We start from the raw sequence: 23,948 nt of genomic DNA on the forward strand, positions 1-23,948 counted from the left end.
TCCACCGCCGCCAACGGGCACCCCCCGCACCCTCCCCCGCTCCACCACCGCCGCCGCCGATGGTATTTCCATGTAACAAATTTGAACATATTTTTTAAAAAATTATTACTGTTTTTATAAAAAAATATTACTGTTATGATTTAAACAAGTTTGAACATATTTAAACACAAATAAATATAAGAAACAGCATTTAAAATGCATCAAAAAATATTGGGGAGCCTGGGAATCGAACCCAGGACCTCCTAGTGTGTGTGCTGCGTGCTGACCAGTCGGGCTAGTGGGTGAGTTCTATTGTAGATAGGGTTAGGTTGTAGATAGGGCTAGTGGGCTAGATTAAAACAAAATTCTAATGGCGCACGGGGCGCTGGTGCGCCATTAGAATAGTCGTACTTATGGCGCACGAGGTGGTGGTGCGCCATTAGAATAGTCGTACACTAATTAAATCCCCAATCTCTCTAATCTCTCCCCCGCCTCATCGATCTCACCCGCTGCCCCCCGTGTTCGCCGTCCCCCTCGCCTCCTTCACCGTCCCCGAGCCGAGCCCCGAAGCTGCGCCCCCGCCCGCCTCCTCCTCTCTTCTCCCGCGACCTCCCCCTACCCCCTCTCAACCGCCCCATCCCCTCAGCGCCGCCCGCCATCTCCCCGAACCCTAGCTCCGCCGGCGTCGGGGACGACCACCTCGTCGGCCTCACTAGGCCGTAGGCCCTCAAGCCCCACGCCGTCCTCGGCCTCGCCCTCTCCACCGGTGGCGCCCCTTCCTCCGCCCCTGCAGCACAGCAGCAGCAGTAAACAGCCTGCAGGTAAGATGATGATGGTTTTCCATGAGGTTATCGAGGAGCTGCCGGCCTGTGTTCATTCTGGTGGGGAGAATGCAATAGATGATCTTTTTTTCGGCCTGCATTGCGCTCTGCTGCTATGAACTTTTGAAAGGACCGCGCGACGGAAGCCACTACAAGCTATTGTGTGTTTCTATGAATGTTGTGTTTCTTTCAGTTCTTTATCCATTCTTCGTTCCTGCTGAATGTCATGCTAATTTAGTTTGTTTTTGTTTTGCACATCGGTAGGCAAAGCCTAGTGTTTGTTTCAGACATTTACTGAAACTGAACCAAGGAAATTTGGATTTCATAGTTACAGTTGCAGGAAAAGGTCATATTATGAGTGAAATATATTTAAAATGTCTATTTAGTTCTATTTTCCGATATAACCTTGTAAGTAGAAACATGTATAACTCAAGTAAACCATACATCTAGTTAATATTGCACAGGCAACAATGTTAAGTCTTACTATGAACCTAGCAATAAAAATGATGAAGCTCCTGTCAATTTTTGACATATCTTAAGTTCTTAACAAGACAAGTTTGTCTTCTTTTAGCTAGTGTGATGAGATTTTGGTACCTGTACATTCCTTGTACCAACTTAGGCAAATAATAATTTATTTGTTTTTGTGACAGTTGGTTGAGCACATCTTCTAGCCTCTTGTGAATACATCTGGGACAACGCTTCACATCAGTCAGGTATATACTGCTTCAGTTTTGAGTGAAATCCTCTGCCATAGCCCCTGCCCCAGATGAAGTGAGCTATATATGTGTATGATGATCCTTCTTTCCTAAAAGTGAGATTTTTATTCAAAGTAAATGAACATTTTACTGCTAGTGTACTGATAGTGTAATCTAGCTATTGTACTGATATTTCTGTTTCTTTGAACATTTTACTATCAATAAAAATGATGTACTGCTGCTTTCAGATAGTTCAAATTAGCTAAAACCTTTTACTGTCAAATAGTGCTAATGTTTACTCTATGAAATAAACTACTCCATGTCAAATAAACCTTGCTAGGTGAATCTTGTTTGCATTAGGAGTAGTTGCTGGAAATTTACTGAATTTTGTTATGTGCCTCGAGAGGCCCTTGAGTTTGCCGGAATGTCGATTAACTTCCATTCCGGCAAATTCGGGTACTCCATATGTCCTATTTTCAGCAAAGGTAATGCTGAAATTTTTCGTGAATTTTGGCATTACTTTGCTAAAAATAGGACATATGGGGTACTTGCGACTAATGCCTGTTATCATGCATGGGTACTAATTGGTCTCTTCTGCTGCTTATCAGAGATGGCGGGAAGCAGCCACTGCCGATCTGCGACACCGCAGTACGAGTTGGATGCTTCCGAGTTCTTCACTATCATACTTGAGGCTTCAGTATCATCCATGACGCAGGTATATAAAACGAGAGATCTCCCCTTCACCCATCTCATTATGATATCTGTTGTTTGCTACATCACTCATTGTCCCAAACTGCAGAGGCTGCCTGACAGTTTTATGAGCATGCTGATGGGTGAAGATCCGCCAAATAATGTGAAGTTGCGACAGGCCGGCAGCGGGTTTCGCAGGCAGTGGGATGTGTAGTTGGTGATCAAGAAGGGCCACATGTACTTGTCTCGTGGGTGGGAGAAGTTCTACCGTGCCTACGACCTGCAGCTGGGGTACTTCCTTCTCTTCAGGTACGACGATGACGCCAACATGCTCATCGTGAAGGTGTTCAACAAGACTATGTGTCGCATGGGCTACGCTGCCGATGATGATGCCGGTACGTTCTGCCTCTTCTTATTCCTCTACATTTGGCTTTGTCTCACATCGATTGTTAACGGTCATTGTTGCATTTTGGACAGGTAACGGGAGCAGCAGCAGCGACACTGGCTACAGCCAAAGCAGCAGCGACTATGGCTGTAGCGAAAGCAGCAGCGATTCTGGCTGTAGCGAAAGCAGCAGCGATTCTGGCTGTAGCGAAAGCAGCAGCGATTCTGGCAGCAGCATAGACCACAAGAAGGATGATCCGGACTGGAGTGCGGGATAAGAGGAGCAGAGTGAGCATGAGGAGCTGCAGGATGACGATGGGCATGAGGCTGAGGATGACCTAGCACTGGTGGTGGCTGACCAAGGGCAAGAGATGGTGGTGTCTAACCATGGGCAAGAGATGGAGGTGGCTAAGGATGACCTAGCGATGGTCGTGCCTGAAGGTGGCCTCGCGATGGTGGTGGTGCCTGACAATGACCACGCACCGGTGGTGGCGCCGGCGATCCCACAGCTGGGCGACATGACCATGCCAATTGTGGTAGAAGACTACATCCCACTGCCTCCACTGCCTCCACCGCCTCGCCGCTCTAGGCGCATCAGGGAGAGGAAGGAGAAGAAGGAGAAGAACAATGCATGAGAACTGAACTTTGTCAGGTATGTCAGATCTCCTATAGGTTAGCTATCCAAAATGATATATATATACTTAGTTACCTATGTTATCTCTAATATGCTTAGTTTCCTATAGGTTAGCTTCATTTTTACCTAAGTTGTCTCTAATATACTAACTTAGAGCTTATATGCTTAGTTTCCTATAGGTTAGCTCCAAAATAACTTATGTTAGCACAAAATGATCAAGTTTACATAATAAGCTTATAGTCTTCTTCTTATTCTTCTTCTTTTCCAAAACTCTTCTTATTCTTCTTCTAGTGTTCTTCTTCTTCTAGTATTCTTCTAGTCTTGTTCTTCTTCTTCTTCTAACTTCTTGTTTATCATTTTGCAGATTTGATTTAATTGACGGAAGCTTGCATGGATGGAGTGCTTCTTTTCCATTTGTGTTTTTATTTTGTATCAATGTGAAACTTTTGTGAATTGATGGATAACGGTGTTGGATGAACAATGTGAAACTTTTGTAATATGTAACGACGGAACTATGTGTTGGCTATGTATGTATATATGATGAAACTTGTGTGTTGGATATGATTGTTATATGGATGCTTGTTGTATAATATGTGTTGAATATCTCATATGTGAAATAGTGACCTGAGATTAAGAAAAAACAAAAAAAAATAAAAAAATTGTTACTAACGGCGCACTACCATGTGGTGCACTATAAGTATAGCAGATAATAGTGGCGCACTGTGGGCAATACTAATGGCGCACTACGTGGTGCGCCATTAGAATACCAGATTCTAATGGCGCACCAGTGGTGCGCCATTAGTAAAAAATTCTAGTGGCGTGATACTAATGGCGCACTGGTAATGCGCCATTAGTAGGCAAAACCAGTGCGCCATTAGTAGGCCTTTTCCTAGTAGTGCCAACACCTCTCCTCCTCCATTAAGAGCTTGGCGAAGCCCTGCCGGAGTACTGCCTCTCCACCACCACCACGCCGTCGTGCTGCTGTTGGAGATCTCTTCCTCGACCTCTCCCTCCTCCTTGTTGGATCAAGGCGCGGGAGACGTCTCCGCTCCATATGTGTGTTGAACGCGGAGGTGCCGTCCGTTCGGCGCTAGGATCATCGGTGATTTGGATCACGACGAGTACAACTCCATCAACCCCGTTCTCTTGAATGCTTCCGCTCGTGATCTACAAGGGTATGTAGATAAACTCCTCTCTCTCGTTGCTAGATAACTCCATAGATTGATCTTGGTGATGCGTAGAAAATTTTAAAATTTCTTCTACGATCACCAACAGTGGCATCATGAGCTAGGTCTATGCATAGTTTCTATGCACGAGTAGAACACAATTTTGTTGTGGGTGTAGATTTTTTCAAGTTACTTGCCACTACTAGTCTTATCCTATTTCGGTGGCATCGTAGGATGAAGGGTCCTTATGAAGGGTAAATAGAAATTGGCATATCACATTGTGACTTTGACGTAGGTAAGAAACATTATTGCTAGAACCCTATTGCAGCCACGTAAAAACATGCAACAACAATTAGAGGACGTCTAACTAGTTTTTGTAGCATATGCCCTGTGATGTGATATGGCCAAAAGGATGTGATGAATGATATATATGTGATGTATGAGATTGATCATGTTCTTGTAATAGGAATCACGACTTGCATGTCGATGAGTATGACGACCGGCAGGAGCCATAGGAGTTGTCTTAATTATTGTATGACCTGTGTGTCATTGAATAATGCCATGTAATTACTTTACTTTATTGCTAAACCATTAGCCATAGTAGTAGAAGTAATCATTGGCGTGACAACTTCATGAAGACACGATGATGGAGATCATGGTGTCATGCCGGTGACGATGGTGATCATGGCGCCCCAAAGATGGAGATCAAAAGGAGCAAAATGATATTGGCCATATCATGTCACTATTTTATTGTATGTGATGTTTATCATGTTTTTGCATCTTATTTGCTTAGAACGACGGTACTAAATAAGATGATCCCTCATAATAATTTCAAGAAAGTGTTCCCCCTAACCGTGCGCCGTTGCGAAAGTTCGTTGTTTCGAAGCACCACATGATGATCGGGTGTGATAGATTCTAACGATCACATACAACGGGTGTAAGACAGATTTACACATGCAAAAACACTTAGGTTGACTTGACAAGCCTAGCATGTACAGACATGGCCTCGGAACACAAGAGACGGAAAGGTCAAACATGAGTCGTATAGAAGATACGATCAACATGAAGATGTTCACCGATGATGACTAGCCCGTCTCACTTGATGATCGGACACGGCCTAGTTGACTCGGATCATGGATCACTTAGATGACTAGAGGGATGTCTATCTGAGTGGGAGTTCATTAAATAATTTGATTAGATGAACTTAATTATCATGAACTTAGTCTAATTTTTTGCAAAATGTCTTGTAGATCAAATGGCCCATGCTAATGTTGCCCTCAACTTCAACACGTTCCTAGAGAAAACCAAGCTGAAAGACAATGGCAACAACTATACAGACTGGGTCCGGAACTTGAGGATCATCCTCATAGCTACCAAAAGAGCATATGTCTCAGATGCACCGCTAGGTGAAGCACCCATTTTCCTAGCAACTCAAGACGTTATGAACGCCTGGCAGTCGTGTAGTGATGATTACTCCCTGGTTCAGTGTGGCATGCTTTACAGCTTAGAACCGGGGCTCCAAAAGTGTTTTGATCAGCACAGAGCATATGAGATGTTCCAAGAGCTGAAAATTGTTTTCCAAACTCATGCCCGGGTCGAGAGATATGAAGTCTCCGAGAAGTTCTACAGTTGTAAGATGGACGAGAATAGTTGTGTCAGCGAGCACATACTCAAAATGTCTGGGTTGCACAACCGCTTGTCTCAGCTGGGAGTTAACCTCCCGGATGACGCGGTCATTGATAGAATCCTTCAGTCGCTCCCACCTAGCTACAAGAGCTTTGTGATGAACTACAATATGCAAGGGATGGTGAAAACTATTCTTGAGGTATTTTCAATGCTGAAATCAGCGGAGGTAGAAATCAAAAAGGAACATCATGTGTTGATGGTATATAAAACCACTAGTTTCAAGAAAGGCAAGGGTAAGAAGAACTTCAAGAAGGACGGCAAGGGAATTGCCGCGCCCGGTAAGCCAGTTGCCGGGAAGAAGCCAAAGCATGGACCCAAACCTGAGACTGAGTGCTTTTATTGCAAGGGAAGCGGACACTGGAAGAGGAACTGCCCCAAGTACTTAGCGGACAAGAAGGCTGGCAACACCAAAGGTATATGTGATATACATGTAATTGATGTGTACCTTACCAGTACTCGTAGTAGCTCCTGGGTATTTGATACCGGTGTGGTTGCTCATATTTGTAACTCAAAACAGGAGCTGCGGAATAAGCGGAGACTGGCAAAGGACGAGGTGACGATGCGCGTCGGGAATGGTTCCAAGGTCGATGTGATCGCCGTCGGCACGCTACCTCTATATTTACCTACGGGATTATTTTTAAACCTCAATAATTGTTATTTAGTGCCAGCTTTGAGCATGAACATTGTATCTGGATCTCGTTTAATATGAGATGGCTACTCATTTAAATCCGAGAATAATGGTTGTTCCATTTATATGAGAGATATGTTTTATGGTCATGCCCCGCTGGTCAATGGTTTATTCTGAATCTCGAATGTGATGTTACACATATTCATAGTGTGAATACCAAAAGATGTAAGGTTGATAACGATAGTCCCACATATTTGTGGCACTCCTGCCTTGGTCACATTGGTGTCAAGCGCATGAAGAAGCTCCATACAGATGGAATTTTGGAGTCTCTTGATTTCGAATCATTTGACACGTGCGAACGCCTCATGGGCAAAATGACCAAGACTCCGTTCTCCGGAACAATGGAGCGAGCAACCAACTTATTGGAACTTATACATACTGATGTGCGCAGTCCAATGAGTGTTGAGGCTCGCGGTGGCTATCGTTACGTTCTCACCCTCGCGATGGGTATGTCTACTTAATGAAACACAAGTCTGAGACCTTTGAAAAGTTCAAGGAATTTCAAAATGAGGTAGAAAATCAACGTGACAGAAAAATAAAGTTCTTACGATCAGATCGTGGGGGAGAATATTTAAGTCACAAATTTGGTACACACTTAAGGAAATGTGGAATTGTTTCACAACTCACACCGCCTGGAACACCTCAGCGTAACAGTGTGTCCGAACATCGTAATCGCACTCTATTGGATATGGTGCGATCTATGATGTCTCTTACCGATTTACCACTATCATTTTGGGGATACGCTTTAGAGACAGCTACATTCACTTTAAATAGGGCACCGTCTAAATCCATTGATACGACACCGTATGAATTATGGTTTGGAAATAAACCTGAGCTGTCGTTTCTAAAAGTTTGGGGATGCGATGCTTCTGTCAAAAAACTTCAACCTGAAAAGCTCGAACCCAAGTCAGAAAAATGCGTCTTCATAGGATACCCTAAGGAAACAATTGGGTATACCTTCTACCTCAGATCCGAAGGCAAGATCTTTGTTGCCAAGAATGGGTCCTTTCTGGACAAAGAGTTTCTCTCGAAAGAAGTAGGTGGGAGGAAGGTGGAACTTGATGAAGTACTACCTCTTGAACCGGTAAGTAGCGCAGCTCAGGAAGATGTTCCCGTGGTGCCTACACCGACTGGAGAGGAAGTTAATGATGATGATCAAGGTACTTCGGATCAAGTTACTATTGAACTTTGTAGGTCCACAAGGACATGCTCCACATCAGAATGGTATGGCAACCCTGTCCTGGAAGTCATGTTGTTAGACAACGGTGAACCTTCGAACTATGAAGAAGCGATGGCGGGCCCAAATTCCAACAAATGGCTTGAAGCCATGCAATCCGAGATAGGATCCATGTATGAAAACAAAGTATGGACTTTGACAGACTTGCTCGATGATCGGCGAGCGATAGAAAATAAATGGATCTTTAAGAAGAAGACGGACGTGGATGGTAATGTTACCATCTATAAGGCTCGACTTGTCGCTAAGGGTTATCGACAAGTTCAAGGGTTTGACTATGATGAGACTTTCTCTCCCGTGGCGAAGCTGAAGTCTGTCCGAATCATGTTAGCAATTGCCGCATACTATGATTATGAGATATGGCAAATGGACGTCAAAACGGCATTCCTTAACGGCTATCTTAAGGAAGAATTGTATATGATGCAGCCGAAAGGTTTTGTCGATCCTAAGAATGCTAACAAGGTATGCAAGCTCCAGCGCTCCATTTATGGGCTGGTGCAAGCATCTCGGAGTTGGACCATTCGCTTTGATGAAATGATCAAAGCGTTTGGGTTTATGCATACTTATGGAGAAGCCTGCATTTACAAGAACGTGAGTGGGAGCTCTGTAGCATTTCTCATATTATATGTAGATGACATACTTTTGATGGGAAATGATATAGAACTTTTGGACAACATTAAGGCCTACTTGAATAAGTGTTTTTCAATGAAGGACCTTGGAGAAGTTGCTTACATATTAGGCATCAAGATCTATAGAGATAGATCGAGACGCCTCATAGGTCTTTCACAAAGCACATACCTTTATAAGATATTGAAAAAGTTCAATATGGATCAGCCCAAGAAGGGGTTCTTGCCTGTGTTGCAAGGTGTGAAATTGAGCTCGGCTCAATGCCCGACCATGGCAGAAGATAGAGAAAAGACGAGTGTCATCCCCTATGCCTCGGCTATAGGTTCTATTATGTATGCCATGCTGTGTACCAGACCTGATGTAAACCTTACCGTAAGTTTGGTAGGAAGGTACCAAAGTAATCCCAGCATGGAACACTGGACAGCGGTCAAGAATATCCCGAAGTACCTGAAAAGAACTAAGGATATGTTTCTCATTTATGGAGGTGACGAAGAGCTCATCGTAAAGGTTACGTCGATGCTAGCTTCGACACAGATCTGGATGACTCTAAGTCACAAACCGGATACGCGTATATTTTGAATGGAGGGGCAGTAAGCTGGTGCAGTTGCAAGCAAAGCGTCATGGCGGGATCTACATGTGAAGCGGAGTACATGGCAGCCTCGGAGGCAGCACATGAAGCAATCTGGATGAAGGAGTTCATTACCGACCTAGGAGTTATTCCCAATGCGTCGGGGTCGATCACTCTCTTCTGTGACAACACTGGAGCCATTGCCCTTGCCAAGGAGCCCAGGTTTCACAAGAAGACCAGGCACATCAAGCGTCGTTTCAACTCCATTTGTGAAAATGTTCAAGATGGAGACATAGATATTTGCAAAGTGCATACGGATCTGAATGTCGCAGATCCGTTGACTAAACCTCTTCCGCGAGCAAAACATGATCAACACCAGAACTCTATGGGTGTTCGATTCATCACAATGTAACTAGATTATTGACTATAGTGCAAGTGGGAGACTGTTGGAAATATGCCCTAGAGGCAATAATAAAATGGTTATTATTATATTTCCTTGTTCATGATAATTGTCTATTGTTCATGCTATAATTGTGTTATCCGGAAATCGTAATATATGTGTGAATACATAGACCACAACATGTCCCTAGTGAGCCTCTAGTTGACTAGCTCGATCAATGGATGGTTACGGTTTCCTGACCATGGACATTGGATGTCATTGATAACGAGATCACATCATTGGGAGAATGATGTGATGGACAAGACCCAATCCTAAGCATAGCACAAGATCGTGTAGTTCGTTTGCTAGAGCTTTTCTAATGTCAAGTATCATTTCCTTAGACCATAAGATCATGTAACTCCCGGATACCGTAGGAGTGCTTTGGGTGTACCAAACTTCACAACGTAACTGGGTGGCTATAAAGGTATACTACAGGTATCTCCGAAAGTGTCTGTTGGGTTGACACGGATCGAGATTGGGATTTGTCACTCCGTATGACGGAGAGGTATCTCTGGGCCCACTCGGTAATGCATCATCATAATGAGCTCAATGTGACCAAGTGGTTGGTCACGGGATCATGCATTAGGGTACGAGTAAAGTGACTTGCCGGTAACGAGATTGAACGAGGTATTGGGATACCGACAATCGAATCTCGGGCAAGTAACGTACCGATTGACAAAAGGAATTGTATACGGGATTACTTGAATCCTCGACATCGTGGTTCATTCGATGAGATCATCATGGAACATGTGGGAGCCAACATGGGTATCCAGATCTCGTTGTTGATTATTGGCCCGAGAGCTGTCTCGGTCATGTCTGCGTGATTCCCGAACCCGTAGGGTCTACACACTTAAGGTTCGATGACGCCAGGGTTATTAGGAACACTTGTATGTGATTAACAAATGTTGTTTAGAGTCCCAGATGAGATCCCGGACGTCATGAGGAGTTCCGGAATGGTCCGGAGGTGAAGATTTATATATGGGAAGTTGTCATACGGTCACTGGAAAATTCCGGGGGCATATCGGTATTGTACCGGGGCCACCGGAGGGGTTCCGGTGGTCCACCGGGAGGGGCCACCTCTCTCGGGGGGCCTCATGGGCCGTGGAGGAAAGGGAACCAGCCCTTGGAGGGCTGGGCGCATCCCCCCCTAAGAAAGTCCTGGATAAGGGGGTATCCGGACAGCCGGACTATATACATTGTCCGGACTATTGAAGCGTGAAGATACAAGACTCAAGACTTCAGCCCGTGTCCGGATGGGACTCTGCTTGGCATGGAAGGCAAGCTTGGCGATCCGGATATTGTGTTTCCTTCCGTGTAACCGACTCCATGTAAACCCTAGGCCTCTCCAGTGTCTATACCATCATAGGCTAGCTCTTAGCGTTTAGCCTCTACGATCTCGTGGTAGATCTACTCTTGTACTACCCATACCTTCAATATTAATCAAGCAGGAAGTAGGGTTTTACCTCCATCGAAAGGGCCCAAACTTGGGTAAACATCTGTGTCCCTTGCTTCTTGTTACCATCAGCCTTGACGCACAGATCGGGACCCCCTACCCGAGATCCACCGGTTTTGACACCGACATTGGTGCTTTCATTGAGAGTTCCTCTGTATCGTCGCTTCGAGGCTTGATGGCGTCTTCAATCGCCAGCAACACGGTACAGGGCGAGACTTTTCTCCCCGGACAGATCTTTGTGTTCGGCGGCTTCGCACTGCGGGCCAATTCACTTGGTCATCTGGAGCAGATCGATAGCTACGCCCCTGGCCACCAGATCAGGTTCGGAAACTTGAACTACACGGCTGACATTCGCGGAGACTTGATCTTCGACGGATTCGGGCCTGTGCCAGGAGCGCCGGACAACTACGACGAGCACGGCCTAGACCTGCTGTCGGACAATGCTCGGGACATCATCCTTGCAGTAGCCCCGGATCTAAATCCGGAGCAGGTTGCGTTGCCCAAGGACGGAGGGGTGGACCCCGCCCCACTGGCCGCATACTCATCGGCGGTGGAGCCGAACATAGGTCTCACCTCTGTGGAGGCCTGTGACCCCGGGCCCCCGGACTCGTATCCGGTTGTTGGTTCCGGTCCGCACACCCTCGAGCCAGCCGAGCCAGGTTGGGCTCCGGTAATGGAGTTTACCGCTGCGGACATTTTTCAGCACTCGCCCTTTGGCGACATGCTGAACTCATTAAAGTCTCTCTCTCTGTCAGGAGGCTTCGGGCCGAACTATGTCTGGCTCGAGTGGGAAGTGGGCGACGAAGGAATTCGCTGCCCACCCACCACCCACTTCATTGCCACGGTCGATGATTTAACCGACGTGCTTGACTTCGACTCCGAAGACATCGACGGTATGGACGACAATGCAGGAGACACACAGGAGCCGCCACCCACAGGGCGGTGGATAGCCACCTCTTCATACGATATATATATGGTGGACACTCCAAAAGAAACCAATGGCGATGAGGCAACCACTCCAAGAAGAAAGAAAAACATGGGCGTTGCCAGCGCCGCTCCAAGCCCCGCCAAGGCAATACCGGCACCGGAGACGAAAACAATCCGGGTGGTGCCGAAGATGAATATGACCCTGATCAGCCCGCCTTCAAGCAGGCCGAGCAGGAGGATGGGCAGGACAGCCCAGACGAACAGGCGACGGACGGGTATCCGAAGGAGGACAACTACATGCCCCCTCCGAGGATGAGATTAGCCTCGGCGATGACGAGTTCGGCGTGCCCGAGGACCCCGCGGAGCAGGAGCGCTTCAAGCGCCGGCTTATTGCCACTGCGAGAAGCCTGAAGAGGAAGCAGCAGCAGCTTCAAGCTGATCAAGACCTGCTCACAGATAGATGGACAGAAGTCCCGGCAGCCGAGGAATATGGACTCGAGCGCCACACGGCTGACCGGCCACCTCGAGGTCGGGATAAAACGGCATATCAGCCCGAATACCAGCCTGCACCCCCGCGCCATTTTACTATGGCCCGGGGCAATACTCAGGACCTGCGCGATAGATTGGATAACACCGCAGGACAACCAAGATCGATTTAAGGATCACGGGGGCGCGATGCAGCACATAACGATGACCGTTATACCGGATACACTAACAGCAAATCCGACTTGGCCGAATACAACCAGCCAGACGTAGCTGGACTGCGTCGCGACATAGCCCGGCACAGAGGCGCCGCACACCCCCTCTGCTTCACTGACGAAGTGATGGATCATGAATTCCCAGAAGGGTTCAAACCCGTAAACATCAAATCATATGATGGCACAACAGACCCCGCGGTATGGATTGAAGATTTCCTTCTCCACATTCACATGGCCCACGGAGACGATCTACACGCCATCAAGTACCTTCCCCTTATGCTCAAAGGACCAGCCCGGCACTGGCTAAACAGCCTGCACGCAAATTCCATTGGCAGTTGGGAAAACCTGGAAGATGCATTCCTTGACAACTTCCAAGGCACATATGTGCGACCTCCGGACGCCGATGGCTTGAGCCACATCACTCAACAGCCCGGAGAATCAGCCAGGAAATTCCGGACCCGATTCCTAACCAAAAAGAACCAAATAGTTGACTGTCCGGATGCCGAAGCCCTGGCAGCCTTCAAGCATAATATCCGCGACGAGTGGCTCGCCCGACATCTCGGCCAGGAGAAACCCAAGTCCATGGCAGCTCTCATGACACTAATGACCAGCTTTTGCACGGGCGAGGACAGCTTGTTGGCTTGCAGCAGCACTACGCCACATTCTGGCACTCCAGACGTCTGTGACAATAATGGCAAGCTACGGCGCAACAAACACAAGCGATGGAACAACGGCGACAACACCGAAGACACGGCAGTCAACGCTGGATTCAGCAGATCCAAATCCGGTCAGCGGAAGAGGTCGTTCAAACGAAACAATCAGGGAACGTCCAGTCTAGACCGTATACTGGAGCGCTCGTGCCAAATTCATGGCACCCCGGACAAACCACCCAACCACACCAACAAAGACTGTTGGGTATTTAAACAGGCCGGCAAAGTAAACGCCAAAAACAAGGACAAGGGGCTGCACAGTGACGATGACGAGGAGCCCCGGCGTCCGAACACGGAGGGACAGAAGAGATCCCCCCCAGGTGAAAATGGTCAATATGATCTACGCCACTCACATCCCCAAGCGGGAACGGAAGCAAGCACTATGGGGCATCTACGCAATGGAGCCAGTCGTCCCGAAATTCAACCCATGGTCAGCTTGTCCGATCACCTTTGATCGTAGGGATCATCCTACTAGCATCCATCACGGCGGCTCAGCCGCATTGGTCTTAGACCCAATCATCGACGGATTCCACCTCATGCGAGTCCTTATGGATGGCGGCAGCAGCATGAACCTGCTTTACCAGGACACAGTGCGCAAAATGGGCATCGATCCTTCAAGAATCAAGCCCACAAAAACCACCTTTAAAGGTGTAATTCCTGGAGTAGAGGCCCGTTGTACGGGCTCTATAACATTGGAAGTGGTCGTCGGATCCCCGGATAACATCCGAAGTGAGGAGTTAATCTTCGATATCGTCCCTTTCCGCAGTGGTTACCACGCACTGCTCGGACGAACCGCATTCGCTAGATTCAGTGTGGTACCACACTATGCATACCTCAAGCTCAAGATGCCAGGCCCTCGCGGGGTCATAACAGTCAACGGAAACATGGACCGCTCTCTCCATACAGAAGAGCATACTGCAGCCCTCGCGTCAAAAGTACAATGCGGACCCCTCCGGCAAACCACCAATCCGGCGACGACAACCTCAAGCACCGTCAAGCGAGTTTGGAGCACCCTGCAACATGATCACCAGGCACGCCAAGAGCGCGACTAGCAGTCCGGCCTCCGCTTAAATCCCATCAAAGCAGCATTCGTGCCACGCGTACACAATTACGCACTCAAAATACCATGGGCACAGGCGGAGGCGTAGCAGTGACTCAGTCAACAGTGCAGTATCCCGCAACATACCTTCATAACCTTTCCTTTTACCTTTCAGGACATTGCTTTAGTGCAGCCTCTCCAGAAGAGCCGGATTGTCGGACATACATAGGAGAGAAAACCAAGGAGGCAATAGGCTTTGCGTACAGAAGGAAATACCCAGGTGGAATCTATTTACGATCGTTATACATGTTTTATCTATCTGTACGTAGCTTGCCTCTGGATAGGATATGTCCAATAATCCTATTTATCTCCGCTTAATGCGTTCATTGTAAACATACGCTTAAACGTATTGTTCATCAATGGGAGATCATATATAGCATCAACTTATTATTCTTATATGAGCATTTTTTCTTACAAATGTTTATTTGATATTGCATCCGTACACCTTGGTACGTTCAGTTTGCCAGGGGCTTCTGATGATGCCCCATAATACGGCAAGACAAGTCCGAACACTTTCAACAGTGCGGCACCCCGAACTTATAGCACTATATGCATCAGATCTGAATCTTGTCTTGGGTCTACAGTTGGGTTAGCCCGGCTCCCTTGTTTTGGTTCCTTACGTTCCGTTATATCGGCTAAGGTAGCACAGGGAGAACTACTACAATTGTGTCCCGGTTCTTCCGGATGAGCACCTCAGTAGAGAAAGCCGAAAACTGACCGACATGATGTGGCGAGAGCTGGTCGCTGTTCGAGAGGTCTTAAAATCCTTAAAGATTTTTCCACTTTAGGTGATAAATCGGCTCCGTCCGATTCAGGCGTATATAGCGCCCCAATTCGGCCTTCCGGATTCTAGGGGCTTCGCCGAAATTTAAAATTGTAGACTTCTATGGCTAAGTGAAGGTTATAAAGCCGAATAGTCCAATTACCTTGTTCGTTGCGCTGGACACCTCCTTGAGGGACCAAACATTTGGATAAAGAGTGTCCGAGTTTTCCACGAACACCCCAGTACTAGTTACGTGGGGGCGGAAGCCGACGACTGGCCCACTTTCAGAATTTTATAAACAGCCGCACAGAAGGTAATATTTTAAATAACAAAGTGCTACATAGCACAAGTAACTTCGTCTTTATATTACAAACATGACAAAAGTGAATTCATTCGAAAATGGTGTCCTTGGTACATTCATCGGCCACGAGACGAGCACCCTTCATAACGCCATCATAGTACATCTCGGGATGGCGATGCGCCTTGCCCTCTGGCAGCCCGTCCTTCACCAGCTTCTCCACATCCAGCTTGCCCAAGTGCACCTTCGCGCGGGCAAAGGCCCGGCAGGCACCCTCAATGCAAATGGATCGCTTGACCACCTCAAGCCGCGGACAGGCATCCACCATCCGCTTGACCAGGCTGAAATAGCTAGTGGGCAGGAGCTCACCAGGCCACATCCGGACTATGAAATCTTTCATAGCCAGTTCAGCCGCCCTATGGAGTTTGACCAACTGCTTCAGTTGGTCACTCAGAGGCATTGGATGTTCGGCTCCAGCATACTGGGACTAGAATAGCTTCTCCGTTGAGCTCCCCTCCTGGGCACGCTAGAACTCCACAGTGTTTGATATGCTATGTGGCAGATCTGTGAATGCCCCTGGAGAGCTCCGTATTCGAGTAAGTAAAAGAAATGCCTCCTCCACATGCTTGCTTTGCATAAAGAATTTCTTACCCGTTGTTATCTTTTTGGCCTCCTGGATTTCCTGCTGTGCCTTCTCGGCTTCGGCCTTGGCGTCTTTTATACTCACAAGGGCCTTCGCAAGCTCGGCCTCTTTTGCCTTCAGCTCATGCTCCATGGACTCGAACTTTTTGCCGAGCTCCCGGAGCTCTTGTTGTACCTCGCCCACTCTCGCATCTTGCTTTTCGCGCTCTTTGCGTTCCAATGCCGCCTTGTGTTCGACCTCGGACAGCGCTTTCTTCAGAGACGCCACTTCGGTGGTGGCCCCTGTTACAAAATCAGAACGCTTCATCGTTAGAATAACCAATTTTATCTATCCTTCATTATATGAGAGAGGGGAATCATTCACCTTTTCTCTCTTCGAGCTGCCTCCTCGTGAGGTCGAGCTCTCCCTGCGCCTGCTCCAGGTCCTGTTTCAGTCCGGCAATCTCGGCCGTACGGACAGCAGCGGCAAGCAGCACAGCCGGCTTATTTACATTAAAACTCATTATTAGACTCCTGTGGATTATAATTGACCCGCTGTTTGGTCTTCCTTTCCGAACACCAAACAAAGTATCAGGGGCTACTACCTATCGGGTGGTAATTTCACACATTTTTATTACTTACCTCAAAGCCTGTCAGTAGGCTGGTGCAGGCTTCGGTTAGTCTGCTCTTGGCAGACGAAACCTTCTGAATCACCGCACTCATAAGAGTACGGTACTCTTCATCCATGGAAGCACCGTGAAGCGCTTCCCATAGACAATCCGGCGCCTCGGGTGCAACGGAAGTCCTTGACGCAGACGGCTTGCCCTCCCTAACGAGGGGCCGCCCGCCTGAGTCCGGAACCATTGAAGGTTCCGGAATAGTGTTTGGCTGAGAGCTCGGCTTACCGTGGCTCTCATTGACACGATCCGCGGGGATCTTGAACCCCGCATGTCCGACATCTGGAATCCCGCCTTGGGGCGTCTCCAAAGTCACCTCCCCCCGCTCTGGGAGCCTTCAGGACAACACCTCCGTGTCATCCGCGGGCTGAGGAGTAGTGGCCGTCGGAAGCGAATTCATCTCTGAATCGCTCAGGGATCCGGAGGAAGATACCTCGGGATGAACCCTGGCTGGACTGCATATATGTTCAGCATTATAAATACAAAAACTATGAAGTAAAGTCATGGTAGAGTGCGGACACTTATGATCGCATTAGGGGCTTCCTCCTGGGCAGCCACCCCTCCTCACTGAGAGCGGCCGTGGCGGAGTAGTCCAGAAGGGACACCTTTCCCTTCTTGGACGTCCCAGCCTCCCCTTCCGGGGCGGCTTTTCTCTTTTTCTCCTCCCCAGTGCGGGGAGGTAGAATTTCTTCTTGATTCCCCCCGCCTCCGCGGGAGGATTCCGTCTCGTCGTCGTCAGACGACGTGGGTATGACGGCCTTGCGCCAAGGGCCTTTTCCGGCCCCCTGGTCCGCCTCCCCAGGTCCCTCATCCTTTCCGGATGGGGCGTCTTCTTCTTCTTCCTCCTCCCCTTCGTGGGAGGAGTGTGCCTTGTCATCTTCGGACGAGGCTTCCGGCACAACCTTATGCCGGAGACCCTTTCGGATCCCCGGGGCCTTCTTATCGGCCTTCTTCTCCGGCACCATGTACGGTGCCGGGACCAGCATCTCCGTCAGGAGAGCATCAGCTGGGCCTTCTAGCAACGGAGCCGGACAGTCAACCTGCTCCGCTGTCTCCACATACTCCTGGACAAATATGCATAACTACTTAAGGGTCCCTCATGAGTATATTGGGGAGGACTGAATCCGGTGATAGCCTGAAAACTCACCTCACTGGGAAGCCGCGCGGCGTGGAACCCAAAATCCTTGGATGTGGGAGGAGGTACTTCAGAGGCCTTGAACAACGCCTTCCACGCGTCCTTGTGCTTCATGTCGTAGAGCCTCTGAAGCGTCCGGTGTTCGACCGGGATGAACTCCCACAGATTAAATGCCCGCCTTTGGCACAGGAGAATCCGGCGGACGAGCATAACCTGGATCACATTGACAAGCTTGATGTTCTTGTCCTTCATGCTCTTGAGGCAGGTCTGGAGTCCGGTCAACTCTGTAGGTTCGCCCCAGGCTAGGCCCTTCTTTTCCCAGGAGGTGAGCCGCATGGGGGCTCCAGATCGGAACTCGGGGACCGCCGCCCAGTTGGCATCGCGCGGCTCGGTGATGTAGAACCACCCCGATTGCCACCCTTTTACGGTCTCCGCAAAGGAACCGTCCAGCCAGGTGACATTGGGCATCTTGCCCACCATGGCCCCTCCGCACTCTGCTTGCTGGCCGCTTACAATCTTCAGTTTCACGCAGAAGATTTGCAGCCACAGACCGAAATGAGGCCTGATGCGGAGTGTCGGTGTCAAAACCGGCGGATCTCGGGTAGGGGGTCCCGAACTGTGCGTCTAGGCGGATGGTAACAGGAGACAAGGGACACGATGTTTTACCCAGGTTCGGGCCCTCTTGATGGAGGTAAAACCCTACGTCCTGCTTGATTGATATTGATATTGTGGATGTTTACAAGAGTGGATCTACCACGAGATCAAGGAGGCTAAACCCTAGAAGCTAGCCTATGGTATGATTGTAATGGTTGTTGTTGTCGTCCTACGGACTAGAGCCATCCGGTTTATATAGACACCGGAGAGGGCTAGGGTTACATAGAGTCGGTTACAATGGTAGGAGATCTATGTATCCGTATCGCCAAGCTTGCCTTCCACGCCAAGGAAAGTCCCATCCAGACACGGGACGAAGTCTTCAATCTTGTATCTTCATAGCCTTGGAGTCCGGTCGATGATGATAGTCCGGCCGATGATAGTTCAGCTGATGATGGTAGTCCGACTATCCGGACACCCCCTAATCCAGGACTCCCTCAGTAGCCCCTAAACCAGGCTTCAATGACGATAAGTCCGGCGCGTATATTGCTTGGCATTGCAAGGCGGGTTCCTCCTCTGAATGATAGAAGATTGTGAACACCAGGATAGTGTCCGGCTCTGCAAAATAAATTCCACATTCCACCGTAGAGAGAATAATATATACACAAGTTCAATCTGCTGACGTTTTTTGCGGCATGACGTCACGCCACTACCAAGCCATTACTTGAATCGTTTTTTACTCTACCACCTCAGTGCATTTAGCGAAGCGGTTTCCTTGGCACGTCTTGTCGAAGCAGAGATCATGTTCCCCCTTAATCCGGGATTCTCATCAATACGGACGTGGGTAACCCAACCGCGCCATTGATGGTGACGCTTGGGGGATAAGCGAGTTTTACCAGGCCGGTGGGGGACGCGTAGACTTCGCCCGCCCATATAAGGGATAAGGATTCACCTTTTCACCTACGCCTTCTTCATCCTTTGCTTATCCATCTCCGCGCACTCGAGATCCAGCGCCCAAGCCCGCACATCTCGTCTCAACCTTCCCCAGTCATGTCTGGAGTGGGAGGCAAGTGGATGACCTCCTCCGTTACGGAGGAGCACATCGAAAGACTGCGCAGCACCGGCTACCTGTCCGGCGACATTGCGCATCGGCTGCCCGACGAGGGGCAGCTCATCCCCACCCCCAGGCCCCATGAGAGGGTCGTTTTTCTTCCCCACTTCCTCCGCGGACTGGGCTTTCCACTTCACCCCTTTGTCCGGGGGCTCATGTTCTAGTACGGCTTGGATTTCCATGATCTGGCGCCGAACTTCATCCTCAACATCTCGGCGTTTATCGTCGTGTGTGAGGCCTTCCTCTGCATCCAGCCCCACTTCGGCTTGTGGCTCAAGACCTTCAATGTCAAGCCGAAGGTAGTGAAGGGCACTCAAGCGGAGTGTGGAGGCGCCATGTTGGGCAAGATGCCCAACGTCCTTTGGTTCAAAGGGGTGGCAATTGGGGTGGTTCTATATCACCGAGCCGCACGACCCTACGTGGGCGGCGGCCCCCGAGTTTAGATCTGGTATCCCCACGCAGCTCACCTCCTGGAAAGAGAAGGGCTTGCTGTGGGGTAGTTCGGAGGAGCTGACGGGACTCCAAGCCTGTATCCAGAAGCTGGTGAAGAAGCTCAGGCTGGTTAACGTGGTCCAAGTCATGCTCGTCCGCCGGATTCTCCCATGCCAGGAGCGGGCATTCAATCTGTGGGAGTTCAATCCGGAACAGCACCAGGCGCTGAGCGGGCTCTTCGACACGATGTACGAAGGCACCTGGAGGGTGTTGTTTAAGGGCGCCGAAGCCCCCGCATCCGCGACTAAAGATCGCGGATTTCGCTCGCAGCGCCAAGCCGACGAGGTAAGTGATTCCACCCCTTTACGGGACACTTGCTTTTCATAGTTTGACTCTATGCGGGTTTTAATTTCCCCTTTTCCTTTGACAGGACTGGATGAGGAAGGCGGAGCAGATTATTTGCCCGGCTCCTATGCCAGAAAACCCAGTAGACGCCCATCTAGCGAGGCTGCTGGTTCCGGCACCGCACGTGGTGCCGGAGAAGAAGGCCAAGAAGGAGGCCACGGGTGCTCGAAAGAGTTCCTATTTTTAGGTGTCCGACGACTCCGGGGCGGACTCCTGCCCCGAAAACGAGGAGGAGAAAGAGGACTCTCTCCCAAAGGAGGGAGAGAGGAAGTGGAAGGCTTCCCCAACAGGGGAGGCCGAAGGGTCCAAGAGGGGAAGGACTATTCCCTCGGACAGCTCCGCCAACATCAATGTTGGCGAGGAAGAATGGCCTTCAAGGGCCAGGCCTCCGGCGAGATCGTAAGTATCCGGATTCCTGAATGATTTATAATTTCTTTTTCTGCGTCACATAGTGTCATTCTGATGCCGCATGCTGCCTGTAGTCCGGCCAATGATGATCTCCCCGCTTCATCGAGCCGGTCGTTGGCTCCGTCGGATGTAGACTCCATCCCGACCGCCTCCACCCCTCATGACACCGAGGACGCCGAGGTGGGATCCCAAGAAGGGACCCATCAGGGGGAGGCTCCGGAGGCGCCACAAGGCGGCCTCCCGGACTTTGCGCCGGACTCCACATCAGAACCCGCAGTGGTTCTGGAGTCCGGCCGGCGGCCCCTTCGCACGAAGGGCAAGACCGTGACGCCGGCAGCTTCCGTCCAACCGGAGGCGCCGGACAATTTGTTGGAGGCGCTGCAGAGCGCTTCCATCGAGGAAGAACACCGCACTATTATGAGTGCGGTGATTCAGAAGGTACAGCTTGCCAAGAGCGGGCTGACCGAAGCCTGCAGTAGCCTTCTATCAGGCTTTGAGGTAAGAAGTTAAAAATATGCAATGTAATACCGCATAGACAGTAGCCCCTGATGCTCGGTTCGGTGTTTGGAAAGAAAAGCCGGACTGAGGATCTGGAAAAAAAAGATATACGCAGGGTTGCTAAAAAATTATGTCAATATGGGTTGCAGGTTGCGCTGCTGACCTCTGCCGCACTGACTGCGGAGGTCGGTGCTTTGAAGCAGGAGCTCGAGCGGTCCGAGCAAGAGCTCGGCCGCGCCAAGAAGCAGCTCTAGGACAAAGAAGGTGAGTAACACCACTTTGAACTTGTACCTTACAGAAAAGGATTTAGGTTGCAACAAAAAATAACAAGGATAACATGGGTACTGCAGGGGCCACGAACGAGGTGGCGACCCTGAAGGTGGCCGTGTCCGCGGCCGAACGCAATGCGGCCGCGGAACGGGCAGAGCGAGAAAAGCAGGAGGCGCGGGTGGCGGTGGTTCGGAAAGAGCTCCAGGCTCTCATGGAAAAGCATGAGAGTTTGGAGCGTGACTCAATGACTCGAGAGTCCGAGCTTGCCTCGGCTCTCGAAAGTGCCAAAACTGCCAAGGCCGATGCCCATAAGTCCCTTCAGGAGATTGAGTTGGTGAGGAAGATAGCGGCGGGTAAGGCATTTTTCATGCAAAGCAAGCATGTGAATGTAAATTACGTGTTACTTACCCGAATTCGGAGCTCTCCAGGGGCGTTTGCAGATCTGCCTCGCAACGTGTCTGATGCCGCCGCATTCTACCGAGCCGAGGAGGGGAGCTCAACGGAGAAGGTCTTCTGGTCTCAATATGCTGAGGCCGGCCATCCGGTGCCCCCTAGCGACCAGCTGAAGCAGCTGGTCGAGCTCCACAAGGTGGCCGAGCAGGCGATGAAGGGCCTCATAGTCCGGCTGTGGCCTGGAGAGGCCATGCCTGGGAGCTACTTTGGCCTCGTGCGACGGTTGGTGGATGCGTGCCCCTGGGTGGAGGTTATCAAGCACTCCGCCTGTATTGAAGGTGCTCGTCGGGCCCTTGCCCGCGCAAAGGTGCATTGGGGCAAGCTGGATGCGGAGAAGCTAATCACTGACGCGCCACCAGCGGGCAAGGAATATCGTATGCCCGAGATGTACTATAAGACTGTCCTGAAGGGTGCCCGCAAGATTGCGGATGAGTGCCCCAGGGATGTAATTATTGAGTAAATTCGCAATGTGTTATCCTGTGCGCTGAAAACTTTGTTCATATGCACTAAGCAACGCTTGTTAATTTAAAATATTACCTTCTGTGCGGCTGTTTATTAAATCCGAGAGATGGCAAGTCGTCGGCTTCAGCCCCCATGCCACGAGTGCTGGGGTGTTCAGGATACACTTGAGCACCCGTGTTCCCATTTTTGGGTCCATCTAGGGAGGCGCTCAACACAACGAACAAGGCAACCGGACTTATAGTGCTTGAACACTCTCACTTAGCCATAGAATTCTATAATTTTAAATTTCGGCGAAGCCCCTAGTATTCGAAAGACCGAATTCGGGGCGCTATCCACGCCTTTGTTGGACATTATCCGGTACTTCGCTCGAAGCGGCGTAGGTCTTTAAGGACCCGAAAAGACCTCTCGAACAGCGACCAGTCTCTCGCCTTATCATGACAGCCAGTTTTAGCTTTCTCCACTGAGGCGTTAACCCGGCTCAACCAGGCGCAATCGCAGTGGTTCTCCCAGTGCTACCTTAGCCGATAGAACGGAACGTAAGGTGCCAAACATGGGAGCCGGGCAAACCCAACTATTGACCCAAGACATGATTCGGAGCCGATTCATATAATGCTATAAGTTCGGGGTGCCGCACTTGTGAAAGTGTTCGGACTTTATCACACCATAATGCGGGGAACATAAGCCCCTGGTGTATTTGGCCGTACCAAAATGTACGGATGCAACATGTCGTAAATGAACATATATATATAAGGTAATGCAATTATGGGCAAAAAGTGTTGCATTTTATTCGAGAAGATCTGCTATGAGTGCGGAATGATACAAATAGTGCGGAAAGCAAGGGATTGGACGAATTAAAGGCGTCTCCCTCCAGGGGTAGGCCGCGGAATGGTGTATTTAACAAATTTAATGCTCATAATGGAGACCACCTGAGTGTTCGTCGCAGCCTTTGTCCCTCCCTGGCTGTTGCATCATGAGTTCGGCAGGTTCGCCGCCGGACAGAGTTCTGTATAAAAAAAGAGAGAAATAAAAGATAAAAAGAGCGACACACTTGGGAGCCCCTGGTGTGGTCGAACCGCACTCTGGGTCTGTTGTGGTTGTGCCTCTCCCCCTATGCCCATGGTATCTCCAGGGCGTAATTATGTACGCGGAGAGTTTGTCTTACAATTTTGCGAGGGCTGGGGTTGAGGCCGCATTGCTACGCGTGCTCGGAACGTGCCAGGTGGTCTTGGTTGATGTTGCTCCGGGCGTGTTTGGCCGTGTCCGGTCGTTTAACGGTCGGACTCGAAAATTGCCTTAAAAGGCTGCTATGTACTTCTGCCGCGAGAG

This window comes from Triticum dicoccoides, chromosome 1B, assembly GCF_002162155.2.
Source record: "Triticum dicoccoides isolate Atlit2015 ecotype Zavitan chromosome 1B, WEW_v2.0, whole genome shotgun sequence".
In the NCBI taxonomy this organism is placed as follows: Eukaryota; Viridiplantae; Streptophyta; class Magnoliopsida; order Poales; family Poaceae; genus Triticum; species Triticum dicoccoides.